Genomic DNA, 6,000 nt, shown 5'->3' on the forward strand with positions numbered 1-6,000 from the left:
TGATCACAGGATTATCTTGAAGGAGGGCACGTCTCCTATTAACATGAGGCCCTACAGGTATCAAAAATGTAGAAAAATAAGATAGAAAAAAAGGTGGATGAGTTACTAAAAAGAAGGGTGATTAAAAATAGTACTAGTCCTTATTCTTCACTAATTGTGATGGTAAAGAAAAAAATGGATCTTGGAGGATGTGTGTGGATTATAGGGAGCTTAAAAAGTATACTGTGAAATACAAGTTTCCAATTCCTGTGATAGAAGAGTTTTTGGATAAGCTATTTAGTGCACACTATTTTTTCAAACTAGACTTGAGGTCTGGTTATCATCAAATCAGAATATGTGAGGATGACATCTCAAAGACTACATTTAGAACTCACCATGGCCAATATGAGTTCTTGGTTATTCCATTTGGCTTAACTAATGCCCCTTCCACTTTTTGAAGTCTGATGAACCAAATATTTCAACCATTATTGAGAAATTTGTCCTTGTCTTCTTAATGACATTTTGATATATAGCACCACTTGAAAGGATCACTTGAGACATTTGGAAACTATTTTTGAAGTGTTCAAGTCCAAGATATTGTTCTTTAAAAAAAGAAAGTCTGCTTTTGGCGTGCAATAAATTAACTACTTAGGTCATGTGATATCAGTTGGCGGAGTAGCTATGAATTCTCAGAAAATTAAAGCAGTAGTAAGTTGGCCTCAACCTTTAAACCTCAAGGATCTAAGGGGTTTCTTAGGTCTTATAGGCTAATATAGAAGGTCCATACAAGGATATGATATTATTAATAAACCCCTCACTAATTTGATAAAAGGGGCCAGTTCAAGTGGAGTGGAGCAACCACTACAACATTTGAAAAATTGAAAGTCGCACTTACTTCAACACTTGTATTAGCATTACCTAACTTTCAAAAGAATTTCATAGTGGAAACTAATGCATCAAAGGAGGGTATTGGTGTTGTGCTAGCTCTAGAGAGTAGACTAATTGCTTACTTTAGTAAAGGATTGTCAAACAAGAACAAAGCACTATTTATGTATAAGAGGGAGTTACTATCTCTGGTTTCTGCAGTCCAAAAGTGGAGACCCTACCTACTAGGTGAAAGTCAAAAGGGAGGAGGGTGAATTGAAATTTTTCTACGAGTTGACTAATGACTCCTAATAGTCGACTCGCCTACAGATCAGTGCACTTTGCAAAGAAGATTAGATTTAAAACAATTAAGCAAATAAATAACAGAACGTAAAGTAATAAAACAGAGATGTATGTTGGTTCAAAAAATCAATGTGGTTCCTATTTCCAATCCACTTGGGTTTCAAAGTTTCCTTAGATCATTCAATGTCAGGCTCGGGTACAATGATAGAAAACAAGTTCTGAAGACTTATTTTGCTCATCAGATATTTTTACACAGCTTTAGTTGATGTTACAAAGTTGACTCAATCCTACTCTTTATATAACAATTGTACATTAAAAGTTACAAAGCCTTGTGAGAATAAGATTGAGACACTTTAATCTTTCTCTTTGAAGTTGCGTAACCCATGTCTGTGTTCAGTAATCTTCTTTTATAGTTTTTGGTTGCTATTCTTCATAAGGAAACCCAAAAGATTTCTTGTCAATTAAGGATTTAAATTAATTCCTTGATTGAGAGAGTTTGCACCTTATGGTATATCCATATCAGATATGTCCATACTTGGTGCGATTTTCCTTTCTCATATCTATACATGTCCATATTAGATATGTCTATGTAAGGAGTGAGATATTCCTTCTCCATTGATCTTGCTGTGAGGTGCGTCCAATTGTCTTATCTACTGGGGTCTTCAATTGATATAATTTTTTTGCCTTGTCAATTGATATCCTACTTTTGATGTGGCTCCATATTTAGCATGATATTTGAGAGAATATTCTTTGTCTTGTGTGAGATATCCTCCCATGATTTGAGATCTTCAATGTCCTTTATGTGAGATGTCTTTCCATTATTTAAGATCTTCAATATCTTTGATGTGGCTCCATATTTAGCACGACATTCTTTGAGAGAATATTTCTTGCCTTGTGCGAGATATCCTCCATGATTTGAGATCTCCAATGTCCTTTATGTGAGATCTCATTCCATCATTAGAGATCTTCAATATCTTTAATGTGTCTCCATATTTAGCACGATATTCTTTGAGAGAATATTTCTTACCTTGTGTGAGATATCCTCCATGATTTGAGATCTTCAATGTCCTTTGCGTGAGATCTCCTTCCATCATTAAGGATCTTCAATATCCTACAAAGTTCACTTATTAGTTTGTAATTATTAAACAATAAAACATAAATATAGGAGTCTAACAAACTCTCCATTTTTTATAATGACAAACAAGCATACACATTAGTTGACTTTGTTGTCTGTCACAGTAGTTAGGTTGCTTCCTCTTACTTGTAAATACTTATATTGTTCCAAGTTTCTTGAGAATCAGATAATTCCCCCCCCCCCCCCCGACTTGTAGGCACTTCTGATGTTCCTATCTTTCTCCCTCTTTTGGCATAATAAAAAAGAACCTTAGAATAGCAAAAAGAGCACAACTTCCAACGGTTATGTATTCGACTTCAGTTGTTGAAAGAGAAACTGAAGTTTGATTCTTGTTATGCCATGAGATCAAGGAATCAACAAGAATTTGACACGTTCCAGTAGTGATTTTTCTATCACTTTTATTACCTGCAGAGTAGTGTCTCAATAGCCAATTAAATCGAAATGGAAAGAACAAGGGTACCATAATCCAATGTCTTGAGTTCCTATGAGGTATCGAATAATCCTTTTGACGAAGTCAGGTGAGACTCTTTGGGAGTCGGCTAGAACCTGGCACATTAACATATACTGAACATGATGTCTGGTCAACTGGTCGTCAAGTAGAGTAGTGATCCAATCATTCCTCTATACATCTTTCATCAACACCCTTCCCATACGAGTCTGAATCAAGACTTGTAGATGGACTCATCAGAGTTCCATAGGACTTTCCTTTTTCCATACAGAATTTTTATTGAGTTCTTTTGTGTACTTAGCTTGACTGATGAAGGTACCTTTGGGAGTTTGTTTGATTTGTAATTCCAAGAAGAATGTGAGCTCTCCCATAAGACTCATTTTAGATTCTCCTTTCATCATATTAGCAAAATTCTCATGCAGATATATGTTAGGACTACCAAAAATAATATCATCAACGTAAATTTGCACAATAAGAAGATTTGAATCAAGATTCTGTATAAATAGAGTTGTATCCATATTTAGTAAAAAAGTACTCAATCTCTCATACCAAGCCTTTGGAGCTTGTTTGAGATCGTAGAGTGTTTTTGACAATTTAAAAACATAATTTAGATCAGATGAATTTTCAAACCCGGAGGGTTGTTTTACAAAAACTTCCTCGTGAATGAAACCATTTAAGAAGGCATTTTTGACGTCCATTTGATATAACTTAAAATATTTGAAAGCAGGAAAAGCTAATAAAATTCGAATTGATTCTAACATTGCCACAGGAGCAAAGGTTTCATCATAATCAATACCTTCTTGTTGGGAGTAGCCTTAAGCTACAAGTCTAGATTTGTTTCTGATAACCCTACCTTCTTCATTCAATTATTTTTGTAAACCCATCTAGTTCCAATTACCGAGTAGTTCTTGGGTATTTCAACCAGAGTCCAAACTTGATTTCATTCAAGCTAGTTTAATTTAAGATACAAGGGCAACAAACACTTGCTTTCTCAATGATGCTCTTGTTTGCATCCTGTCATCTAGATTTACGATGATAAATTCATTTAGATAGCTAGCATCATGTTTCCATTCTCTTGGAACAGTCGGTTTGACTATTTCTATTGTGGGCATCGACTCTTGAGGGGGTATAGTAGACTCGTCTTGTGATGGATCAGAGGTTGTGCTAGCATTGGCTCCAAATTGTAGATCACTCACATATTCTTCATCAATACTCAAACTCATAGGAGGGTGATTATATTCATCAACTACAATATGCATAGATTCTTCAACACATAAGGTTCTTTTATTATAAGCACGACTAGTGGTAGAATACCCAAGGAAAATACCTTTGTCACTTCATGGATAGAATTTTTCCAAGTTATTCTTACCAATGTTGTGGATAAAGTATTTGCATCCAAAAGGATGAAAGTAGCTAATGTTAGGCTTCTTTCCTCTCCATAGTTCATATGGCATTTTCTATGGAATAGGTCTGATCAAGCATCTGTTGATGATGTTACATGTTGTACTTACTGCTTCTACCCAAAAGTGATCTGGGAGATTATATTCTAACAGTATGGTCCTGGTAGTTTCTTAGAGAGAATGATTATTTTGCTCGACCACACCGTTTTGCTAAGGAGACCGAAGTGATGAGAAGTTCTAAGAGTATTCGTTCTGATCACAGTATTCCCCAAATGTCTTATTTTCAAATTCTCCTCTGTGATCACTGTGAACATAGGTGATGAAGTGTCTAGCTTCTCTTTTTACTTTTCTACAAAAAATCTCAAAGTTTCTGAAAGCCTCATATTTATGAGCAAGAAACATCACCTAAGTAAAATGTGAGTAATCATCAACTATAACAAAAACATATCTTTTTCCACCAATACTTGTGGTATTGGTGGGGCCAAATAGATCCATGTGAATTATTTGAAGAGGTTTGGTAGTAGAGACAATGTCTTTGACATTGAATGATGTCCAAGTCTGTTTATCCAATTGACAAGCATCACAGATGTGATCTTTTTCAAACTTGAGTTTTGGCAGACCTTTCATCAATTCCAGTCTGGTTAATTTCTCAATGATATGCATACTCGCATGCCTAAGATTTTTGTGCCATAACTAAATATCATTATCTTGCACAGTGAGGCAGGTTAAAGTAGAAAAATCAGGAATATTTAAAACATAAATATTATCAACACGTTCATCGATGAGAAACATATCTCTTTTGTCGTGCTTGATTGAGAAATATCCAGCTTTGAAGGAGACTATGAATCCGGCATCACACAGCTGAATGATGTTGAACAGGCTATGTTTGAGGTCTTCTACTCGATACACTTCAGTAACTTCACATGAGGAGTTGAGCTAACTCTGATGACATTGCCTCTAACATTGTCACCGAATCTGACTGATCCTCCATCTATTTTATTTAGAGCAGAGAAATTTTCTTTTTTACGGTCGTGTGTTTGGAACATACGCTATCAATGACACACATTCCCTTCTTATAGCTTTTACGGACATGTTCCTGTAAAATAAGAAGATATGTTTTATTTAGGTACCCAAGTGGTATTGGGTCCTTGCGGGTTAGATGTGCTTCCTTTAGGCTTCCAAACTCACACCTTTTTAGGCTTATACCTGAAACTGTAGGATTTGTGCCCTTTCTATCCACAGATAAAATAAATAGGTTCTCGAGAGAAAAAAAAAAGGTATTTGCTGATTTAAACGATTTTGATGAGGAACTTGAATTGTTTTTAAAGGAGTTTGATCTCACAAAACTGTGACTTGGTGATCTCTTGATACTATTTAATTTTATTTTTACATCATTAAGCTTTTCATAAAGTAAGACAACTTTGATTTGACATGCCTTAATTTCTATTTGATACATTCTTTATTCCTCTTTGAGTTTTTATTTAAATCGAGCTTCACGGATTTTCTTCTCTTGAGCGAGCTTGTTATATTCATCTATAAATTTTTTATGCTCATTGGTTATCATATCTAAAGTAGGTACAAGAGTATTACAATTATGACAATCGTGTAGTCTTACCTCATTGGATTCACCCGTTGCCATGAAGCACATATTGGCGGCTTTTATTTCTTCTTCGGTTTCATCTTCATCACTTCAGACTCCAAAATTTTGATTCTTCCTGGATGTTCTTTTTAGTTCCGGGCAGTTTTGTTTGAAATGACCAGACCTTCCACAGTAGTAGCAGTGATCATCGTTTCTAGTGGAGTCATTATTTTTGGATCCTTGGGATCTTTGTTGTCTCTGTCGCATGATCTTCCTTACTCTATGGTTAATG

This window comes from Capsicum annuum, chromosome 12 (genome assembly GCF_002878395.1).
Source record: "Capsicum annuum cultivar UCD-10X-F1 chromosome 12, UCD10Xv1.1, whole genome shotgun sequence".
Classification (NCBI taxonomy): Eukaryota; Viridiplantae; Streptophyta; class Magnoliopsida; order Solanales; family Solanaceae; genus Capsicum; species Capsicum annuum.